Source organism: Petaurus breviceps, unplaced genomic scaffold (genome assembly GCF_028583685.1).
Source record: "Petaurus breviceps papuanus isolate PSGF00001 unplaced genomic scaffold, PetGlider_PUasm1.0 91041, whole genome shotgun sequence".
In the NCBI taxonomy this organism is placed as follows: Eukaryota; Metazoa; Chordata; class Mammalia; order Diprotodontia; family Petauridae; genus Petaurus; species Petaurus breviceps.
In genome coordinates this window covers 12,816,998-12,841,353 of record NW_027187400.1, presented here as the reverse complement: position 1 = coordinate 12,841,353, position 24,356 = coordinate 12,816,998, and the positions used below count along the sequence as shown (strand labels likewise).

The 24,356-nt window shown below is 42.4% G+C and overlaps 1 protein-coding gene across 3 annotated transcripts in view; it reads right to left on the bottom strand.

Moving 5' to 3' along the window:
* The window catches only part of SH2D5 (SH2 domain containing 5), a 29,364-nt gene extending 17,693 nt beyond the window's left edge, over positions 1-11,671 (bottom strand). Inside the window, exon 1 of one of the 3 annotated variants that reach the window (XM_069079615.1) lies at positions 10,660-11,671. The gene's annotated coding sequence lies outside the window, so the exon portion shown is untranslated. Of the gene's footprint in view, positions 1-2,704; positions 3,081-10,659 lie in introns of those variants that run through there. The other 2 variants (XM_069079612.1, XM_069079614.1) reach the window with 2 other exon arrangements.
* Between the last annotated feature and the right edge of the window lie 12,685 nt (positions 11,672-24,356).

The following is a 24,356-nucleotide window of genomic DNA, read 5'->3' as shown; positions in this document are numbered from 1 at the left end:
TGGAGCGGTTTGCCATTTCCTGCTCCAGCCCATTTTACAGATGAGGAAACTGAGGCAGACGGAGTTAAATGACCTGCCCAGGATCACACAGCTCATATATATCTGAGGCCGGATTTGAATTCACAAAGATGAGTCTTCCTGACTCCAGGCTTGACACTCTGTTCACTGGGTTACCTATCTGCCCCTAGCTAATATTAGGGGTAGAATTTAAGTTAGGCCTTCCCAATAAGAGTGGAAGGTGTGCTTTTGAACCTTCTTTTTGTTGATTTTGTCCTATACCTATCTTTGTGCATAGCTATACAGCGTATATCGTTTGTTTGTATTGTCTCTCTCATTAAACTGTGAGCTCCTTGAGAATAGGGATTCTTTTGTATTCCCCATACTTGGCCTCGAATATTGTAGGTGTTTAATGAATGCTTACTGACTTGACCTGACTTGGTGTTAGGTTATGGAGGGCCTTAAGGACCTTAGCTTTTATTAGCAGGCAACAGAGCTCCCCTGAAGATTTCTGAGTCAGGGAAAAGTGTGAGATGTGAATCTAGAGTATTATTTATGAAGGCAAGGGTGACAGAGATAGACTAAAAGTCAAGAAGACAGCCTAGGCCTTGGTGCTCCAAGTCTGGTGGTGTTTCTGCCACACCAGGAGAATCTTCCCGCCCCAAACTGGGCCCTCCTCCAGACAGGTACTTTTGTGATAAGGAGGGGGTGAGGTCAGCCAGCCCCAACTTGGCCATCAGGACCTTGGAACACTCCCTGATCTAGAGCTCAGCAAGGTTATCAAACCCAGGGGCTCCCTCCCTCTATATAATACAACCCATACTTATTTGACTAGGGAAGGGGAAGAAACAATCCATCCCAGGGGGTCCTTTGACCTACTTGCTAGGGATGGAGCCCAACACCCACCCCTGCATGGCCTCAAGTTTGAGGTTTGGGGAACAGGGCATGTAAAGGGATTGGAAAACTCCAAGTCCTGTTCTTCAAGGGAAGAAGATGGAAGCCACCAGTTGGAGTTAGCCAGGCTCCCAACTCCCTGTCTCCATGTGCAGACTCCTAGGTGCAGTATGCATCCCATCCAGGAGCTGAGACCTGGACATTCACCCAGGCAACCACCTCCTTTCATCCTCACCTCCTCCCTGTCACCTATCCCAAATAACCAATCAGCTGCCAAATCTTGTTTCTCCCTTCACACCATCCTCTCTTCAACATTCTTTCCTCTCCACTCACACATCCAGCACCCCAGTTCAAGCCCCTCTTAACGATTTTGCCAAGGTTTTGCCCCATGCCTGAAATCCCTCCCTCTTCACCTCTTTTCTTATAATCTCCTGATTCCTTCATAACTCAGTTCACATGGCACCTTAAATGGTCTTCCCCATTAAGGCTACCTCTCATCTACTCTAATGCATCATTTAATATTTCTGTGCCTCAGTTTCTTCATCTGTAAAAATGAAAGGGGTTGGATTCATTCTATCTAACTATGATCTCATTTACATGTTGTCTCCCCCATGAAAATATCAGTTTCAAAGAAACCTGTGAAGACTTATATGAACTGATGAAAAGTGAAAGGGGGCAGAAGCAGGAGAACAATTTATACAGTAACAGCAACGTTGTTTAAAAAAAATCTTTGAGGGGCGGCTAGGTGGCGCAGTGAATAGAGCACCAGCCCTGGAGCCAGGAGGACCTAGGTTCGGATCTGGCCTCAGACACTTAACACAAAAATTAGCCGTGTGACTTTGGGCAAGTAACTTAACCCTAATTGCCCTCCAAAAAGCAAAAAAAAAAAAAAAAACTTTGAAAGACTTAAGAACTCTGATCAGTGTAACCACCAACCACAACTCCAGATGACCAGTGATGAAGGATTCTCTCTACCACCTAACTGAACAGCCGACAAGACTAACTTTTCTGGTCATGGTCAGTGAGGGAATTCATTTTGATTAACTAAGCATATTTGTCACACAGGTTTGAGTTGTTTTTCCTCAGTAAAGGGAAAGAAAATGTTTGTTAATTGAAAAAAATTAAGATAATTTATTTTTAGTTTTCAACATTCACTTCAATAAGATTTTGAGTTCTAAATTTTCTCCCCTTCCCCCTCCCCAAGACATTTTACAATCTGATATAGGCTCTACATAGACATTCATGTTAAACAGATTTTCACATTAGTCATGTTGTAAAGAAGAATTAGAACCAATGACAGAAACCACAAGAAAGAAGAAACAAAAAAAAGCAAATAGTCTGATTTGATCTGCATTCAGACTCCATAGTTATTTTTCTGGATGTGGACAGCATTTTCCATCATGAGTCTTTTAGAGTTGTCTTAAATCCTTGCATTGCTAAGAAAAGCTAAGTTAGTCATCACACAATGTTGCTGTTATCGTGCACAGTGGTCTCCTGGCTCTGCTCACTTTGCTCAGCATCAGTTCATGTAAGTCTTTCCAGGTTTTTCTGAAGTCTGCTTGCTCACCATTTCTTTCTTTTTCTTTTTTTTTTTTTGAGGGCAATTGGGGTTAAGCAACTTGCTCAAGGTCATACAGCTAGTTTTTTGTGTTAAGTGTCTGAGACCAGATTTGAACTCAGGTCCTCCTGACCCCAGGGCTGGTGCTCTATTCACTGCACCACCTAGCCACCCCCTTTGAGATTCTTTGTAAAAAGGAGAGAGCTGACTGGAAATTGCTACAGTCCCTCCCTGGGAGAGCTGGCACCTACTCACCCTATCCCTGGGGAGGAAGTGGGTGCAGCAGTGACACATCCTCTTCCTGTCCTGCCTGTGTCATCAGGTAAGGGCCCAGCCTGGGATGAGCTGGCTTGGTCCTGAGGCAGAAGAGGGGATAAGCCAGCCCCTGAAGTAAACTCTGGAATTCCAGAGCTTTGGAAATAGAGCATACTGTTAAATCCCAAGGAGAGAGGTTGGGGCTGACTTTGCACATTTCACCCCATGTCCAAGGGTCTGTAGTTATCAGCCTGGGGAAAATAACTCCCCATCTCAGCCTCTACTGGGAGGACTGCCCATAGCCCAGAGAAGGGCCAGAGGCTGATCTCCTAGGCAGCAAGTCCTGGGGAAGCAGTGACATGGTGGCTTCTGGCAGTGGAGGCGAAGGGGACCACAAATGAGAGATGTGAGAGGACTCCTCCCCAAATAAAGTGTCATAAAAACAAAACTTTAGAACTGAAAGATGACCTTAGAAATCATCCAACTCAACCCCTTCAGGTCATTTGCTACTTCCTTTGTTTTCTGTCACAGTCATCCATCTATCCAGAATGAGAATCTTCCCTTGTCACAACAGAAAAATGATGAAGAAAAAACATCCAATACAGAAACCTTGTCTGATGATGCTTACAATAATTTGTTCTATAGTTTCCCCCACCTCTCTGGAGTAAGGGGGGAAGTCTGTTTTGTTATCTCTTCTAGGGGGTAGAATCTTCTCTATGCAGATGACTCCCAGACCTTTATTTCCAGCCCTAACCTCTCTACTGAGCTCCAATCTTATATCACAATTGCTCATTGGTCAATCTTGGACTGGATGTCCTGGAGGTATCTCATACCCGACATGTCTGAAGCAGAACTCTTTTTATTCCTCCCCAAACCCCCTTTCACAATGGGTTCCAGTCACCCAGGTTCCCAACTTTTATGTCACCCTCAACTCTTCACTCTAACTCACCCCACAGAGCTAATCAATGTCTAAAACTTTTTTTTAAGGCTATACATATATGTTCATATTAAACAGATTTGCACATCAGTCCTATGAAAGGAGAATCAGAACAAAAAGGAAAACCATGAGAAAGAAAAAAAGAGAGAAAATTAATTATATGCTTTGATCTGCATTCAGATAGGATGTGGATAGCATTTTCCATCATGAATCTTTTGGAATTTTAGATAATTGTATTGCTGAGAAGAACTAAGTTTATCAAAGTTGGTCATTGCACCATGTTCATGTTACTGTGTACAATGTTCTCCTGGTTCTGCTCATTTCACTCAGCATCAGTTCATGTAAGTCTTTCCAGGTTTTTCTGAAGTCCGACTGCTCACCATTTCTTATGGAACAATAGTATTTCATTACATTCATATGCCACAATTTGTTCAGCCATTCCCCAATTGATGCAATGCCCAGTCTTGTCCATTTTTTTCTTCCACGTATCTGATATATATCCTTTCCTCTTCACTCATAGGGACACTACCTCCTTCAAGTACTTTTAGCCTTTTACCTGGACTGTCACAACAGCCTACTAATTGCCATCTCCCTAATCCATTTTCCTGAAGCACCTGTCTGGCCATATCACCTCCCACTTCCATAAATTCCAGAGGCTCCCCTTTACTTCCAGGATTAAAATCCTGTCGGGCATTTAGATTTCTTCATATGTTGGTCCTTAGCATTCTCAGTTTTCTTACTCCCCTACATGCACCCTATAATCCAACCACCCCCTTCTGCAGGACTCCCCATTATTAGTGCCCTTACTTTTAAAACTATCTTATATTTATTTTCTCTATATTGTACATATACTTCTATATGTATGTGTTGTCTCCTAAGTTAGAATATAAGCCTCTTGTGGGAAGGAACTGTTTAATTTTTTTGTCTCTGTATTCCTAGTGCCCAGCATAAAGTAAGTACTTAATAGATGCTTATTAACTGATTGAGTTTGAAGGGAAGGAAGCCTCAGCAAAGAGAAATGATTGGTTCCTAAATTAAGAACTGGAAGGGACCTTAGAGTTCATGAAATCAAACCCCTTACTGTACAGATAAGGAAACTGAGGCTCAGGGAGGTTGTGTTTGTTTAATATCATGGAGGTAGTAATCATCAGAGGCAGAATTTCACTCAAGTCCTGTAATTCTGGTAAGACTTCCATTAAGTTTACATGAGAAAACCCAGGGAAGCAAGTGACTTGCCATTTTTCTGATAGAAGGTAAACTCCCAGGTAGCACAGTGAGTAAGAACACCGGCCCCAGTGTCGAGATGACCTGAGGATCGAATCCGGGCTCAGATACTTAGCACCACACCTAGAAATAACTGGCCATGCAACCTTGAGCAAGTTACTTAACCCCAATTGCTTTAAAAAAAAAGAGAAGGTAAACTCTCTGAGGGCAGGGGCTGTTTCAATTTTTTCTTTGTATCTCCAGTGCACAGGACAGGTCCCTGGCATACAGTGAGAGTTTAATAAGTGCTTGGGATTTATTACCCAAAGTTGCAAAGATATAATAAAGGGGTTAAGGCAACTTACATTTTTGGCAACAAATATACATAGACAAGCAAAACAAAGCTCTGCATTTGCTATGTTCAGAAAAATCTCTATGTCTCAATCTGTATCCTGGTTACATCCCTTCTCCATCAAGAGGTGAGTAGCATGAATCTTCTGGAATCATGATAGGTCATTGAGTTCTTAAGTCTTTTGATCTGGTTTGTCTTTGCACTACTGTTCTTATATAAATTTTTCTCTTGGTTCTGTTCACTTCACTCTGCATCAGTTCACACAAGTTTTCCAAGTCTCTCAGAAACTGTCCCTTTCATCAATGAATGCCAAAATTTGTTCAGTTATTCCCCAGTTGATAGGTATCCTCTTAGTTTCCAATTATTTGCCACACAAATAGAGCTGCCAGGTATATTTTTGTATATGTAGACCCTTTTCCTCTTTCTTGACCTCTTTGAGTATAGGCCTACAGCATTAGGTATTGTTGCATCAAAGGGTATGCATAATTTAATGATTTGGAGGAGTAGAGTTGTTTTATAGAATGGCTGGATCAATTCACAGTTCCACCTAGAGTGCATCAATGTGTATGTTTTCCCAAAGTCCCTTCAGCATGTCATTTCTCTTTTTTTTTGTCATCTTTTCTAATCTGATGTGTTCTATGTGGAACAGAGTTGCTTTAATTTGCATTTCTCTAATTGTTAGTGGTTTGGAGCATTTTTTTCATGTGGCAATTGAGAGCCTAGATTTCTTCTTCTGAAAACTGCCTATTTTAGCTCTTGACCATTTATCAGTTGGAGAATGATTCTGAGTCTTGCAAAGATTTCCCCTCCCCTCCCCCAGTTAACCTTCTAACTTTAGCTGCATTGGTTTTGTTTGTGCAAAAAAATTAATTTTATATAAGAAAATCATCTGTTTTACCTTCTGGGATTCTGTTTGGCCATGAACCTTCCCCTACCCATAGATCTGAAAGGTATTGCCATCCTTGCTTCTCTCATTTGTTTATGATGTCATTCTTTATGTCTGAGTTATATAACCACTGGGAGCATATCTTGGTACAGGGGGTAGAGGGTCAACTTTTAAACCCAAGTCCTCCAGCACATTTTCTTTTCAGGGTCATATATGGCTACATCATCTGACTCCAGATCCATAGCTCCTTCTCACTCCCAAACAGTGCTATATCTCAAACAAAATAAAACAAATAAAAACCTTTGAGACCAAGATACATTTGGCATAACCAGGATTTGGCCCCTGGTCTCTTGACTTCCAAGGGCAGCTAGGATGTAATATAATACATAGAGCACCAGGTCTGGAATCACAAATATTCATCTTCCTGACCTCAGACACTTAATACCTTTGTGACCCTAGGCAAGTCACTTAACACTAGCTGTGTGACCCTAGGCAAGTCACTTAACCCTGTTTGCCTCAGTTTCCTCATCTGTAAAACAGACTGGAGAAGGAAATAGAAAAGCATTCCAGTACCTTTGCCAAGACCCAAATGGGATCATGAAGAATTGGACATGACCAAAAAACAACTCTTGAATTCTAGTATAGTATTCTTTGGACTAAAGCAATCTGGCTGACCTCCCTCCCACCCATTCCCACCTCTGGCTGAATTTAGAAACAAATTATTTCTTCCCCCAATATTTCCCCCATTTCTATGAACATCCCAAACTCTTATTTTATATGCCAACTCAAGGGACACAATGAGCTCTATGTTCCTCAGTTCACTCAGGGTCCCTCCCCATCCCTACCTCCTCCTCACCCTAGCTATGATTTCATATATCAGAGGAGGGACTAATTTCCTTGGGAAGCTTAAAGAAGTCAGTCTTGTTGCTTTTGTTTTGTTTTGGAAACTCAGTTGCCCTATCATGACCAGACTAGAAGTGCAGAGGCCAGATCCCATTAATCACCTATTCTATTTCAGACTTGGGCAAGTCAGATCTTTCTTAGGCATCCTGGTAGTACCCTGACTCCCCACTCCCTTATTAATCTTGAATTTAGGGCAGACTCCTGATTTCCCTAACCCATTGCAACTGAGGCCTCCTGAAATCGAGCAAACCACTAGCCTCAGGCCCCAGAACTAGGAATTACAGATGGCCTCAACACACCAAATTAGTCTCATTCCTTTATACTCTCAATGTAGAATTCCATCCTTACAAAAATTTTCTTGTTTTCCATGGAGCATCCCTCCCCCTTTCATCCCCTCCAATTTCCCCACAGCTTTGGAATTTTTGGAAATTCCTACCTCTACCCAGGAAATGGGTATGTATGTGCTTCCAGCCTTCTGCAGGTAGGAGTTCATGATGAATAAACTCACTCCCTCACACCCCAAGGAAGTCTCCAAGATGTTAGACTGTAATCATAAGGAATGGCTTCAAATCCTAACTCAGATAAATATTTCACCTTAGGCTTTCCATAATATGGGATAACAATACATAAACATCTGTCTCACCAGACTGTTCTAAGGACAATGATTTATAAACCTTAAAGCAGTCAATAACTCTGAGTCATTGTCATATTACATCCTGCTTTCCTCAGATCAGAACAGGAGAAATAGAAAAATGGTAACAGGCATCCTCCATTCCCACCAGAAGGCCAGATCAGAAAGACTATTCCTTCAGGGTCTGAGGAAGAGAAGGAGACTGCTGAGGAATGAAAAAGATATCAGCTCTACTTCCAAAGCCTCAGGATGAAAAAAAAAAAAGACAAAGCCCCAGGATAATGGGTACAGGTAAAGCATAATAGAAGGGGGAGGGCTTAAAGTATTGAACCAGGAGTCAGAAGATCAGGATTGAAGTTCCAAAGTCTGTTCTATTGGCTGTGAAACCTTGAGAAAATCACTACCTCCCCCCCCCCCCAGACTAATTCCTTATTTTTGAGAGGAGAAGCTTGGACTATTAACTCTCACTCTTTCTCTACAGCTCTGACATCCTGGGTTCTAAGCGCCTTCTCAGTTGTAACTTTTTGCAGAACAAGATCCCAGAATCATAGATTTAGAGTTGGAGGAGCCTTTATTGATAAACTAGAGATTTCTTACTTTATCCATGGGGAAACTGAGGTTCAGAGAAATTGAAATTATTTATCCAACATCACACACATCCTTTTGGTTTTAATATTCTACATTCTATGGCCCTTCCCAGCTTCTTGTTCTCTGGCTCAGAGATATACCTGAAAGAGACTCTGGAATGGCAGGGTTGGGGCCCAAACCCAGCTGAAGAATAAGCAAAAAATTTAGCAACTTGAATGACAATTACAGAAGCTGTAATCTGTCAGGGGGTATCAAGCACCACTCAATCTACCAGTTTACATCTATTAAGTGAGATTCCGTTTCAAATACTTGGTTAGATACTAGGGAAACGCATACCAAAGTAAGACAGTCCCTGTCCTCAAGAATACCACCAGTCTGTTCATAGAATATGTACCCCCAGCTACTTAAGCGGAATGGCAACAGTCAGTCACCCAATGGAAGGTTTCTGTCTCTCTCTCGAGGAGAGAAATCATGGGACCTTAGAACACACATTGGGGCAAAGAATGGGAAGAGATAAAGAGAAAAACCTTCAAATCCTATGTTAGTAAATTATTTTTGTGACTAAAGATTGAGAGAGGAAAAGAGAGTGAAATGGAAGAGAGGAAAACCAAGGCAGAAAGTCCAGATTGGGGAGAGAAAGACAGTCAAGATGAGATCGGGAAAATGGCAGAGAAAAGATGAACGAGAGAGAAATCAGGGCAGAGTTGAGATGAGGGAAAAAGAAAGGTGGAGGAGGGAGAGGCAGAGTTGAGATGGGGAGACAAAGAGACAAAGATCTGAAGTGAGAGACGTGAGAGGAGTGAGAAAGTAGGGGGAAGACAAGAGGAATCTTGCACCCAGGCAGTGCTGCTGACACGGCCGCTTCAGCACCCCTGCCACGGAAAGCGATCACACCTCTCCTGTCGCTTACATACTGGAGTCAGACAGATTGGCTCCTGGCTGAGAGCTGCTAGCTGCTCCCAGACATTTTTTTTCCTTTGAAAGTCCTCCAAGGAAACCAACAGCATTCAATGATGACCCGACCTCATTCTTTACCCTAGAGGTCAGACTCCGAGGGACCTAAGCAGCCCCCAGGATGGATGATGCAGGGTGGAGGAGGCTAGTTTAAATATGTTTGAATTTGGTTAGGGGATAGTCTGCCCTGAAACGAGGGATTACCACTTCCAGTGAGGAAAGACCAGAAGCCCCTTCTAGGCAACACCACCACTGCCTTCCACCTGCTTTGCAGCTACACGGTTTGTATTCTGCAGGATTTTGAATCCGAAAATATGGGTTTGAATTTCTGTTCTGATGCTTATCAGTGTGGTCATGGGCATATCATTTCCCCTCACCCAACCTCAGTCTTCTTTCTAAAAATGGGCGCACATGCAACTACCCACCTTAACAGATTTCTCGGAAGGAAAGCGTTAAGTGGCAAATCTTAAAGTGCAGAGAAGCGAGTTGTGATTCATTTGGCCCTCACCGGTCCCAAAGAACAGAAATGGCCTTCTCCTAACTGTAGGCAGTTCCCCAGCAACCCAGGCAGCTAGTTTCCCACCAATAGCCTCTGTTCTGGTCTTCCTTCCCTCCCTCCCTTCCTCCTTTCACATCCCAAAGACAGCCAGAGGCTAGGCAGGGAAGCTGGAGAACACCTTAGAAGAGCCGAAGCTGAAGTGATCGGCCGACGGCTGTTTTCTTTGGCCTCTCCCCCCACCCCCTGCCATCTGGCCTGGGGCAATCACAACCACTGTAAAATGCCAGGCCAGCCCAGCGCAGGCCAGTCCCCGTACTGCCCCCACATGGCAAGAAACCACAAGAGTGTCTCCCCAGATCCTGGATCTCAGCACAAGCAGACCAACCATTGCTTGGGAGGGCCTCGGGGCCAAGCTACCCTGGGAATTCCACCATCCTCCACCCCCCACCCCCAATCTTCCTTAGGCTATCCCCGTTGACTGTAATCTCCAGTCACTAAGGGTGAGGATAGCTGCGGGGAAAGCGGAAGAGTTCCTGCTCTACTTTGTCTAGGGGTAAGGGGGCTGGGCCAGGTCTTCCTCAGACCGTGCTACCCTTCAGACCCCCGCCCCCCTACACACACTCACACACACACACACACACACACACAGAGTTGGTAGCCTTGGTCGGGAGCTCTCGGCTTCTAACACTTCCCGAGTAGAAATCCCTTAGGGGCTGCAGACCCCTTGGAACTAGAAAGATCCTCGAAAATAATCTAATCCATTTTCCCCTTTTACAAATGAGGAAACTGAGGCCGGGCAATCCTTTACCCATCCCCTCCCCCCCAACCCCAATACCCTGGAGCTCTCAGCGCCCAGTCTTTGCTCGCATAAGGGTGATGGGCACAGTCGGGGCTGCGGAGCCTGGCCAAGAAGAGCGGGGGACCAGGGAACCCTCTCCCTCCCCGCAAGCCCCCAGAAGCTGACAGGAAGCCGGCGCTAGCTTGAGAAGCAGCCCCACTCACTCTCGTGGCGGTGGCGGTGACGGTGTCTTCAGCCCCAGGGTCCCAGGCGTAGCGCAGCACCCGGCTCTACCTGCCTTCGGGCACGTCTCCGAGTGCGCACTTACAGGGTCGGGGGTGGGATCCTCCGCGTGTTTGCGCCGCGGCTCCTCCACGGGCCGGGACGTCCCCGCTCTGGCCGCCCCCAAGCAGGCAGTCCAGCCCCTCCCCTCGGCTCCCTTCTCCTCCCCTCCCAACCCGGCCCACTCCGTGCTCCTCCCCACGTGGCCGCGGGAAAGGAGCCCACTGAATCACCTGCCGGCAGCACCCTCCTCTCACCCACTAATCTGGGGCCAGCAGAAGACGCCCCTCGATTCGCATCACCCAATCCGCGGCCTGGAAGGAGACCGCCGCTAGTCGCAGATCTGTCTTCTCTTCTCTCTCCCCCCACCCCAGTTGTCCTCCTTAAAGGGGCCGGATGGAGGTACTGTCTTCCTCTTACCTTGGCTGAGGAGAAGCTTCAGTTGGGCTGAAGGCACGAATCCTCTCGAAGGAGGCTAAGCCAGGGTCAAAGAGGCAGCTGCTGTGTTTCTAGTGATAGAACCTTCTCTCCCCTCCACCCCACCCCCACTACTAAAAGGGTAGCTGGGATGAGTGCAGGGTGGAGTAGGAGCTTTGAGCGCTACTCTCACCCATCTTGGTGGCCAGGTGAAGAACTATGTCTATGATCTTGCAATCCAAGGTAGATAAAGGTTTGTAGAACCCTAATTCTAAAAAAATGGCCCCTGGCACCGTGCCTTGTACCTATCAACTTAAAATTATTGGTTTAGACTCGTCTCTGCAAGTCACCTTCTTGCTAGGAATAAACAACCTTTTGAGATTCCTCTGGGGGAGAGAACTGAAAAGATAGAGGCAGGATGTTCTCTAGGTTAAACAGCAATACAAGTACAGCTAGTAGTAATACTGGATTTTGTGAACAAATAGTGTCCCCGACCACTAACCAGCTGTTTGACTTAGGACAAATCATAATGTCTTCTCTGGACTCTGCAAAATGTGAAAAAATGCAAATGAAAAAAATCAAATAAAAAAAAAAGCTGATTTTTAGATCTCTCCTAGCTCTGATATTCTTCTAATTCTATATTTCTACTCTCCCCATCTTCTCTCCATCATTGGCTCTACCTACCCCATGCACACCCATAAGCAGTCTTTAATACACAACACAAGGCATGGTGGGGAGCAGGTGTGCAATCTCTAAACTACTGAAAATTCAGTGGCTGGAGAAAGGGATGGCTGCTTTCATAGTTCATGAACCAAGACGTGCTTATAATAAAGAAGGTTGGAATAATGAAAGAATTAACACTGGAGGGTTGGAAACTGAGTCCTCAGTCAAGAAAGCAAAGGAAGTGCCTATGAGTTGTAGGTTAGAAAAATGGAACAACATGATGACCCTGCAGTCCAAAGCCAAAAGAATATGGTTTTACACCAGTACTTAAAGCAGTCTTTGATGGTGTCATTACAGGCAATGTAATCTGGAGAAGCCAAAAAGGAGAAAGCCTTTGGACTCTGGGTTTCAAATTGGCAGAAAAGATACTCAAATTCCCTTGGGGAAAGGCAGGGATATAGGGGCCTCAGCTGTGACAGCCTTGATCCCTATGCAGGTTGAATCACAAGGAACAGGAGAGAAGTAGGGAAGTCAGAGATGGGGTTGCAGATAATAACTTTCTGGAGGATCTAAATGCAATTAATTTGAGGCAACAATGCAGGCCTCACTGCTGGGGAAACCCAAGTATCCTTGACATCTGTGAAAGACCAAAGGATCTTTTCTAGTGTGAATTTTACCAGATGCAAGAAGACAGTAATAGAGACCTAAGGACTGTATCATTGACAAGGGTGTCGTGGGAAGACCATAGTGAGAGGGGTTAAAATTCACATTTGTAGAGCTCTTTAAGGTTTAAAGTGCTGGTGGTGGGTTTAGAAGTCAGGTCCTTTGACTCCTAGTCCTGTGTACTTTTTGCTACAACGTCTGGAAAAGCTTAGAGATAATGGGAGAATGGAAAGAGTCTCGGAATTAGAATCAGAAGATCGGAGCCACATCTGTATGCCACCTGAGTTGAATTAGAAGATGATAGGGGCGGCTAGGTGGCACAGTGAATAGAGCACTGGCCCTGGAGTCAGGAGGACCTGAGTTCAAATCTGACCTCAGACACAACACAAAAACTAGCCGTGTGACCTTGGGCAAGTCACTTAACCCCAATTGCCCTAAAAAAAAAGGAAGATGATGGCTAACATTTATATCAAGCTTGAAGGTTTGCAAAATGCTTTACAAATAGTATATCATTTTATCTCACAACAATCCTGGGAGGTATTATCATCCCCATTTTACAGATAAGAAAACTGAGGCTGAGGGAGTTTGGGTTATTCATCTAGGGTCACACAACTAGTAAATGTCTAGAGTAGAATCTGAACTCAGTTCTTCCTAACTTCAGGTCCAGCACTCTTATACACTCGGTACCACACAGTTGCTTTCACATTTTTACTCAGTCTATATAGAATGTGTTTCTTCAGTTGAGATGATACTTTTAAAATCCCAAATCCAGTAAGATGTAGAATATAGGTTATCTGAACAAGACTAAATCTAGAATGAATAAATGAACAAAAGAGAATTGATTAAGTTCTTGCCATGTGGTATTCATTGTCTAAGTGTTAGGGACACAAATAGAAAATTGAGACCATCCCTGCTATTATGGAACCTACACTCCAAAATTTTTAAAATTTATTATTTTTAACAATAAAAAAATGGGGGTGGCTAGGTGGTGCAGTGAATAGAGCACTGGCCCTGAAGTCAGGAGGACCTGAGTTCAAATCTGGGCTCAGACACTTAACACAAAAACTAGTCGTGTGACCTTGGGCAAGTCACTTAATCCCAATTGCCCTCTGAAAAGCAAAAAAAAAAAAAACCCAATAAACAAAATGACACAAATAAAAACTGAGACAATCTCTGCCAGCACAGAACCTGCACTCTTTAAAAATTTTTAAAAATTAAACAACAAATAAAATGAGCATTTCCATTTTATTTTAACAACAAATAAAATGATACAAATAGAAAATTGAGATAGTCCCTGACTCATGGAACCTACACTCTTTTAAAAAAAATTTTAACAATAAATAAAACAAACATTTCCATATACAAAGTAGAACAGATATAGAATTATAGATGAAACTTTGACTCTTTAGTATAGCTTGCTTTAGCTTTAAAGTATTTAATAACTTCATCATGTAATTTTCAAAATTATCTTTCTTGTCTCTATTTCCTTTTGTTCTCTTCTATGCATTAAAAAATGGTTCCATGACCTTCTTTCCCTTGCCTTTTGGCTCTTTTATTTTTATTTAGTTAGTTTTTTGGAGGGGGGAAGGTAGGGCAATTGGGGTTAAGTGACTTGCCCAAGATCACAGGGCTAGCAAGTGTTAAGTGTCCGAGGACAGATTTGAACTCAGGTCCTCCCGACTCCAGTGCCGGTGCTCTATTCACTGCCCTACCTAGCCACCCCTTGGCACTTTTATTTTAATAAGCAATGAAACACTTAGGGGATCGTTGTTGGGGAGAAGCGTTTTGTTTTAGAGAAACATAGAAAGGTAAACAGAGTACTATTGACATCCATTTTCCAGTAGAAATGGCAGGATTGATTTTATTATTCTCCAGAACTGAGCATGGTAGGCAGCAGGGCTGGCTAAAAGATAACCAGCAGAGTGAAGCATGGCTGAAATGGGCATAGATATAGTGCACCATAGCAGGCACTTATCATAGGGCAGCACGGACCCCAGGGATGGCTTTCCAGAGAAGTTAAAGATGGTTTCTGGTCCAGAGGGTACAACCTGAGACTGAGGAGGAGATCTCAAGCATCTTGTCCAATTCCTTCCACATGGGTCAAATGGTCTGGTTGTAATGTCTAAGAAGAATACAGGAACAGTTATGGGATCATAGATTCAGAGCTGGAATGGACCATAAGGGTCATTTAGTTAAATTCCCTCATTTTACAGATGAGGAAACAAAGTGAGATTAAGTGACTCACCCAGGGTCACACAGCAAGCAGGTGGCCAAACTAAATTTTCTGAATCCAAGTTCTCTGTTCCTTTTATTTCTTTTTTTTTTTTGAATGTTCCTTTTATTTCTGCCATGTTTCCCCAGGAATCACATCTTCTCTCTACTTTGTACCTACTCCAACAAGTCGTGTGACTCTGCAGGGCCCAAGAAGGGTAAGGAATGGTTAACAATGGCATCACCTCAAGGGAGAGACCCTAGTGATACCTACAACTACTCTAAAGCCCTGAAGGTCACAGTGGTGACACATCCATAGTTATTGGCTTAAATGAGTCAACTTGGCAGGTGTCACATTCAACTGAAATGATTTTCTTTCAAGAAAAGCAGGCAGGAAGGAGGAGACATGTTAGGGCAGACTCATATGCAATGGTCCCATGGTGTTTGGGTATTTCCTTATGAATCACTGGGAATTACTAACCCACCAGGGTGTGAAATATCCATCCAAAGCGGTCTCTTCCTCTAGAATTCTCTGAAGCTCCGGAAGACAGACGTCAGCTGCATGAATGACGGGAACACCAAACTACAGGGTGGAAAAGCTGTTCTTCCACAAGAAGGAATACTAGCCCACACCAAATGATTAGTTTCAAGCCTCAACATATCATTATTAGCAGTAGAGAGCAACAGCCCTCGTCTCTGGTTTCCTTTGAATTTGTGTCCAACATAAATAGCAGCATTAAAATCCAACCTCATTTTCCCAGTCTGTCAGGATCTGTGGTTACGGCTGTCTCTATAACATTTTTTTTTTAAACCAAGATTGATCAGATGAAAATTGAAGTCATCCTAAAAAAGATAATTCTTTACAGTGAAATGAAGGAGATGACATCTGAATCCTTGACAAGCTATGTCCACTCAAAGAGAGAAGAGAAATCCCATTTGAGCTTCCTTTCCCTTATTGGGCTGACCAAATGATTGAAAAGTATTTACCTAAGAAGTGTTTGCTGGTGATTCTAAATGCTGGGTTTACAATTACATGGAGCACCCCATCCAGGTGGGTTTGGGAGGTTCCCTGAAGGACAGGTACAGTGTGAATGAGAGAGATGTGAATGCCAAATGACTGGGCAGAGAGACTCTGGAGAGAGAAGCAGGGAAGGAAAGAGAGGGATAGAAAGGAAGTAGTTAGATGGGACAAGACAGAAGGCATTCAGTGGAGAATGAATGGAGGGCCTGGAGCGATAGGCATGTGGGAGGGAGTTGGCACCCCAACTTGTCTCTCCTCAGTTGAGGTGAGATTTTATCTCATTCCCAAGTTTCACAGTACCTGTACACACACACACACACACACACACACACACACACACACTTGCGTGTTCTATTGCCTAAACTAATTTAACTTCTCTGATTATATTTCACTGCTTTCTTTGATAAATATACTTACTTGATATCTGTGATTGTCTTTTGTGAAGTCTTTGGTGGGAGGGGAGAGAAACTGTTAGAGAATACGATAGCTACTCTCTTCCCTCCTCCAAGTGACCAGGAAAAGTGGCTTTTAACCTGAATCCCCAAAGAGAATTATATCCCCCAAATACTACAAATATATGATTGTAATAAATAGATGGTCTTCTGGCACAATACCCCTCTTCACAATAAGAGGGAAAAGGCGCGATCACCTGATCATGGCCATTTTCTACTTTTCATAAAGAAGAATCTCCCTTCATAAAGTCTCCCTTTAGGATATGGAGTGGGGGCATTCCAGATCTATCTCTCTAGAAATCAATGCTACACACACCCTGGTTCCCTTTGTCCAAGTCATTCTACTACTTACAAAAAGAAAAATGGTCTCTGCCCTCAAGAAACTGACATTCTAATTAAAAGACATATAGAAGAGAATGGTACATGTATAAGATAGGGGCAGGGATATGTATAAGACAACATATATAAGAGAATGGTAGCCTTGGAAGGGAGTTTTGGCCTGGGAAGTCACAAGGATGGTGAGTCGATCTGTAATGTTGTCAAATGACATGTCTATCAGAAATAATGGTAGTTTTGATATGATTACTATTCTAAACACCAGGCGAAAAAGTAGGGAAGAGGTTATATGCACACCTAGCAGACAGCTAGGTAAGATGGGAGGTGAAGCATGGTCTGGAGCCAATCAGTCGATTAGTCCAATGAATCAACAAGAATTTATTAAATACTTAGTATGTATGAGGCACTGCGCTGGAGACTTAAAAAAAAAAAGGCAAGAACAGTTCCTGCCTTCAAGGATCTTACAGTCTAATGGGAGAAACAACATAGGTAAATAAAATAGTACAAGATAAATACAGAGAGGGGCGGCTAGGTGGCGCAGTGAGTAAGAGTGCCAGCCCCTGAGTCGAGAGGACCTGGGATCGGTTCGGGCCTCAGATACTTAACACCCACACAAAATAATAACTAGTCATGTAACCTTGGGCAAGTTACTTAACCCCAATTGCTTTAAAAAAATGTGTGTGTGTGTGTGTGTGTGTGTGTGTACATATATATATATATATACACAGAGAAGACAGAAGGTAACCTTGGAGGGTATGGCAGTAGTAACCAGGGGGATTAGGAAAGACCTCCTGAGTAGGGGGCATCTGAGCTGACTCTTGAAAGAAGCCAATGAGCAAGTCAAAGCTTGGGAGGAAAAACAATCCAGGAACAGGAAAGACCCAATGCAAAGTGACTGATGTGGGAATAAGAGAGCATGTAAGCCAATATGGCTGGCTTACATTTTGTGTAGGGGAGTAAGGATCCAAGAAGATTGGAAAGTGGCCAGTTTGTGAAAAGCTTTAAATGCCTAATGAAGGACTTTACATTTGATCCTAGAGATAATAGGGAGCCACTGAAAGTGACATGGTTAGACTTGTGTTTTAAGAAAATCACTTTGCCAGGTGGCCAGGTGGCGCAGTGAGTAAGAGCACCGGCCCTGGCATCGGGAGACCCGGGATCGGTTCCGGCCTCAGATACTTAGCACCCCCACAAAAAATAACTGGCCATGTAACCTTGAGCAAGTTACTTAACCCCAATTGCTTAGAAAAAATCACTTTGAAAGGACCTAAAACAATTTCCAAGGGAAATGCCAGCCACATCCAGAGGGAGTCAGGATGCAGAATGAAGCAGATTATTTTCTTTTTTGTTTTGTTTCGTTTTATTATTTTTTTCTTTTTCATGGTTTTCCCCATTTATTATAACTCTTCTATGGAACATGACTAATGTGAAAATGTGTTTAATAGGAATGTATGTGTAGAGCTCATATCAAATTGCAAGCTGTCTTGGGGGAGGAGGGGGAGAAAATTTAAAACTTATGGAAGTGAATGTTGAAAACTAAAAATAAATAATTTAATTTTAAAAAGAGAAAAAAAGAAAATCACTTTGGCAGCTGAATGGAGAATGGATTAGAGTAGGTAGAGACTTAGGAACCTGTTGTAAAAGTCCAGGTAGATAAGATAAGCCTAAGCTAGTGTTGGCTGTGAGTGTGAAGAGAAGGCATATGATATAAGAGATGTGGTAGAGAGAGGAATGACAAGACCTACCAATTGATTGTCTATGTGGGGTAAGAATGAAGAGTTGAGTGTGACATCAGGGCTGCAAATGTGAATGACTGGGAGGATGGTGGTGCCCTCAACAGTAATAGGGGAATTCAGAAGAAAGCAGTGTTTGGGTGGTGGTGATGGGCCAGTGGGGGAAGATAACGAAGATGCTTATGAAACATTGTTCTAAATATCCATTTAGCTGTAGGTGATGTGGGATTGGAGCTCAGGAGACATGCTGTGGCTGGAGAAATATATCTGGGCTTTATCTTCATCTAGATGACAAATGAACTCATGGGAGCTGATGAGAGAGTCCCAAGTCAGAAAGCATAGAGAGAAAAGAGAAGACCCAGGGCAAGCCCCCCTTGGGGGATACTCACCCTTAGCGACTGTGACATGGATGAAGATCCAACAAAACAGACAGAATGATCAGACAGGTAAGAAGTAAACCAAGAGAGAACTGGGTCAGAAAAACCCAGGGAGGAGTGAGTACAAATGAGAAAAAACTGGTCAAGGGTGTGAATGATTCTGCAGAAAGGGTCAAGAAGGATAAAGATTGAGAAAAGGCCATACAACAGATCATCAGAAACTTTGGAGAGAACTGTTTCAGTGAATGATGTAGACAGAAATGAAACTTTACAGTTTTTAGAGGGAATTTCAAGGAGAGGAGTGGAGGAGGCATCTTCTGGAGATGGGTGTTTCAAGGAGTTTAGCTGAGAAGAGAAGGAGAGATACAGACAACAGATGGTGGACCTGAGGGAGGTTTTGTTTTGTTTAGTTTATTTGTTTTTAGGATTAGGGAGGCTTGAGCTTGTTTATAGGAAACCAGGAAGGACCCAGAAATTAGGGAGAGATTGGACATGATTGAAGAGGCAATCTGCTGGAGAAGATGTGAAAGTAAGAGTACACATAGAGAGACTGACCTTGGCAAGTAGAAGGGTCAATCAGAGACTCGATTTAAGGGGGTAATGGTAGTGATGATGCCAGAGGGATGTGAGAGAAAGAAAAGGAGGGGAGAAGATGGGAGTTCATGGCAAATACCCTCATTTTTTTAGTGAAGTATGAGGTGAGGTCCTCAGCAGAGAATATAGGAGTAAGTCGTGTGAGAAGCCTGAGGAGAGAAGAAAACATTTGGGATAGTTGCTGTGGTGACTGGAATAGGGAATCATTTAGGTAGGAATGGTGAGATTGCCTTGCTGCAGTGAGGGCCAAGTTGAGGTTAACTAGAAAAAATTAGTTGTGTACCAAGTCAATATGGTTTCATGATTTCCTCCATTTCCATTCAGCAGTCCATCCATAGGATCAAAGAAGGCATATACTATATAAAAAGAGTGCTTGGCATTGGCGAGGCCTGATCAGTGATAGAACAAAGGAACAAAGGATTCCAGAGTAGAGGAGTATACTAAGGTTCTGACTCAAACCCATCTGAGTGGCAAAGATGACAAAAAAAGAGAAGTAACCATTGTTGGAAGGGCTACAGGAAAGCAAGCACGTGAGTGTCCTGTTAGTGGAGCTGTGAATTGGTAGTCATTCTGGGAAGCCATTTGGATCTATCCCCAAAGTCATCAAACTATGAAAACCTTTTGATCCAGTGACATTCCCACTAAGCTCATATCCTAAAAAGAACAAATAAAGAATAAAAGGACCCATATGTACAAAGATTTTAACAATAAAGTTATTTTTAGAGTGGTAAAGAGTTGGAAATGAAGTGGGTGGCCAACAGTTAGAGAATGTTTGAACAAATGATGGTATTTGAATGTAATAGAACATTATTGAGCCATAAGATATAATGCAAGGGAGAGGAGTTTCAGAAAAAAAATAAGACTTGTATGAATGGAGGCAGAATGAACAGAACCAGGAGAAGACTTTATATAATAATATTATAAAGAAAGACAACTTTGAAAGACTTGGGGACTATGATCAATGAAATGATCAACCACAATTCCACAGGGCTGTTAGGTGATGGGATCAAGATTCAGAGTAGGACATATTTTTTCCAGGCAAAATCAATGTGGGAATTTGTTTCGATTGGCCAAATATTTCTTACAAGGGCACTGTTTTTCTTTCCTGTTTTCAATTGGGGGGAGTGGGGCAAGTAGCAAAATGGGAGTAGGGATAGGGCAGCAAAAAAAGTGTATCATTGAGGAATATGTTTTTAAATGCACAAAAAAAGAATAGAAGAAAGATCAGAAATAATCACAATCAGGGCTGCTTTGAAAACTACGGGCTGAATTTTCTAAATATCCATCTATTTATCTCTTTATGAGATATTATAATTCTTTTCTGTTCTGCTATGCATATCCCATTTTATTTGGGGCTCAAGTTCAGAATATAAATAAATTAATTAATAAACAAGCAAACAAATAAATTATTTTGAAAAATGAGTAGAGGACAGTATAGCATTGAACTGGTGTTATCAAGGAGTCAAGATTGGGAAGAGATGAGAGTGTAGTCAGAGCAGGGTTGATGACCTGAGAGAGAACTGAGGGATGGAAGGAATGGAGGTCACGCTGAGAATAAGGGTAGGTTTAAGAAGAGTGAGGTGCATGGAGAAATGGAAAGAAAAGATTATGATCAGATAAAGGAAACTCAGGCACCATCTTCTATTATCAAGCCTTTCTTTCCTGATCCCCCAGCTATTAATACCCACATGCTCAAAATATCTTGCAGGGAAATCATAAAAGACTTCATAAGTTTAAACTGTTTACATTCCTATATGGGAAGATGATATTTGTAACTCGTAAGAGTTTTCTCGTTATTAAGATAGTTAGACAGTGTATGTATAGACAGGAGGCACAGGTCTGAGTTGAATATGAAAGGATGATATCTAAAAAATAAAATTAAGGAGTGAGAGACAGGAATGTACTGGGAGAAAAAGAAATGGAGAAGAATGGGGTAAATCATCTCACATAAAAGAGACAAGAAAGAGCTTTCAAAGTACCTTGTAGTGGTCTCTCACTTCTGCATAAAGGAAAAGAGGTGCAGAGCATGCTAAAATCCACGAAATCTTAGGAGGTCTGCCAACATTCATCTAATTGTTGCTATTCAATATACAACCTTGGTCCATTACTAACCTCAGACTATGATAGAAGACAGAAGAAGGCTCCCAGTGCATTGTAGGAGTCTTCTACAGAGAATTTCCAGTATGAGCAGACAAGAATCACGCAGATATGAGTATTTGGGGAGGGTGTGCCTTGTTGTTGTGTTGTTTGTCTTGTTTTTGAAGAGGAAAAATGACATTGTGGGGTGATGATTTGACTTGTACATGAATTGGATTTAAGTGAGGCAGAGTCCCACAAAGTCATCAGCCTCACTCTCTCTTCCTGAGTCATCAAAGACCAGTGACAAGACAAAAGTCAGAATGACTGGCAATGGCCTGGGATGAAGTGGATGACCTTGGAGTCTCACATGTCTGATCAAGCTCTAAGCTCTCTTGCCTTCATGACCTCTGGAACAAATTGTTCTCATCCACCCATTCTTCCCAGCTGAGTCTCCACATGCTTGCAGTAGACATTCCCCTAACTCATCAACAGATATGAGGTCTGTTGGTTACTGTCATCTTGGTTTCGCCTGTATGCCACAACATATTACCTGGCTGTGCTACAGCTTCTTGGAGCTACAGGTGAGAATCGGGTAGACAGCAAAGGTGGATGAGTAGTCCTGAAAAGGGTTTGACAAGCCCTGACATTAGAGGTGCTAATTCTCCCTTAACACCCCATATACTTCAATGCAATTCTTTAAAAAAATTTTAAATATTTTATTTTTTCCTCAATTACATGTAAAAACAATTTTAGTATTTTTTAAAATTTTAATTTGCTAATTCTCTCCCTCCTTCCTACCCTCCCCGCATTGAGAAGGCAATCACTTTGACATAGGTTATACATGTGTAGACACGCAAAACACATTTCCACTACATACAACTCCTGACAGAGATATCAAGGAGATCAGACGGATAGAAGGTCAAAGTAACACAATAATTGTTACAAAGTAACACAAAAATAACACAATAAAAAAGACGTGATTTTTCAAACTGGCTTGTGTGTTCATGAGTGATAATGTTAAAAGGCAGCGTAGTACCCTGAATTAGAGGATTTGCTGGCTTTTCTACCCCTGTGTTGTATATGTTTATTGTCTTTTGTCTAGACCTGTGATTCCATCGATGTAGAAATCCCCTCTACCAACACAGATCAGTATTTGTTCTTCACCGTACTTCAGTCTTGACTTGCCTGGGAGCACTACAGGTTAAGTGCCTTGACCAGCCAGGATCACACAGTAGAAGCCAACCTTGAACAGATGAAATAATCGGTCTTCTACCACAGCCATGCTCCTTCTTCCACACTGATGAAGGTTACGCGATTGAACCCAGTTGTGATTTCATGTGGCTAAGTAGGGAAACATCTTTCTGAATCACTGGACTCTTCTCCTCAGCTGTCAGGCCTTGGGAAACCAAGGAGATGATGTTATAAATGAGTGCTTTGGGGCTGGAATGGGTTTGAGGTTCCAACATGATGGTGATTTGGTATTAACTTATTAAAGACTTAATTGCAAAAAGACTTTGGTCTAATGGTCTAAATGTGGGGTAAATTTGCATTTTTACTTGTTGGAGGAGAAAGGAAGGAAGAAACAAACAAAAAAGGCTGGTAAAACTACAAGCATTTCAAAGAAAAACGGCAAGCACTTAATAAAAAAACTTTATTTACATTTCCAAATTCTCACCTTTCCTCTAGTCCCCCACCCATTAGAACTACAAGAACCATTCTGCATATGAAATCATGCAAAACGTGTTACTGTATTAACCATGTTCTGAAAAAAAGAAAGCAAGAAAAATAAAAAGAAAACACATATGCTTCACTCTGTTGTGAGGCCATCAGTTCTCTTTCTGTACATGGATAGCATGGTTCATCATGAGTTTTTGGAATCTTGGTGGGTCATTAGATTCATCAAGCCTTTCACAGTTGGCTGCTGTTACAATATTGCTGTTATTGTGTACAATGTACTCCTGGTTCTGCTCACTTCATTTTGCATCAGTTCATACAATTCTTCCCAAGGTTTTCTGAAACCTCCTGTTCATTTGTTTTGTGTGTGTGTGTGTGTGTGTGCGTGCGCCCGCACTCATGTGTTGGTTTTTTGTTTTTGTTTTTGTTTTTTTGCTTTTTGGAGGGGGGAATGCAGGGCAATTGGGGTTGTGACTTGCCCAAGGTCACACAGCTAGCAAGTGTTAAGTGCCTGAGGCCAAATTTGAATTCAGGTCCTCCTGACTCCAGGGTCTCTATCCAGGAGCTCTATTCTCTTCGACACCTACCTATGCTCATTATTTCTTATAGCACAATAGTATTCTATCACATTCATAAACTATGACTTGTTTCCCCATTTTCCAATTCATGGGCATCTCCCCAGTTTTTAATTCTTTGCCACCACAAAAAGAGTTGCTATAATTTTTTTTGTACAGATGGGTATTTTTCCTTTTTCTTTGATTTCTTTGGGATACAGATCTAGTAGTGGTTTTGCTGGGTCAAAGGGTACACACAGTTTTATAGCCCTTTGGGCATAATTCCAAATTGTTCTCCAGAGTGGCTGGACCAGTTCACAATTCCATCAACAATGCATTAGAGTCCCTGTTTTTCCACATCCCATCTAGCATTTGTCATTTTCTTTTTCTGCCATTTTAGCTAATCTGATAGGTGTGAGGCATTACCTCAGAGTTGCTTTAATTTGCATTTCTCTAATTATTGGTGATTTAGAGCATTTTAAGACTATTGATAACTTGGATTTCTTCCTCTGAAAACTGCCTTTTCAGGTATTTGTCAATTGGAGAATGATTCCTATGTTTATAAATTTGGCCCGATTTTCCAGATACTTGAGAAATGAGACCTTTATCAGAGAAACTTGCTGTAATTTTTTCCCTCTAGTTTCCTGCTTTTCTCATTTTGGCTGCACTGACTTCCCAAGCACTTTAAAAAAGGATTCCAGTGATTCCACAGTCAAATTTGATGAGCCCTGTTTTCAGGCTCCCCCCAGTGGAATCTTCACTCTGTCAATTGTACTCAACAGTCTCTTCCTCTTTTTCATTACTGTGGGATGGAGGGGGTGTGTGTGTGTGTGTGTGTGTGTGTGTGTGTGTGTGTGTGTGTGTG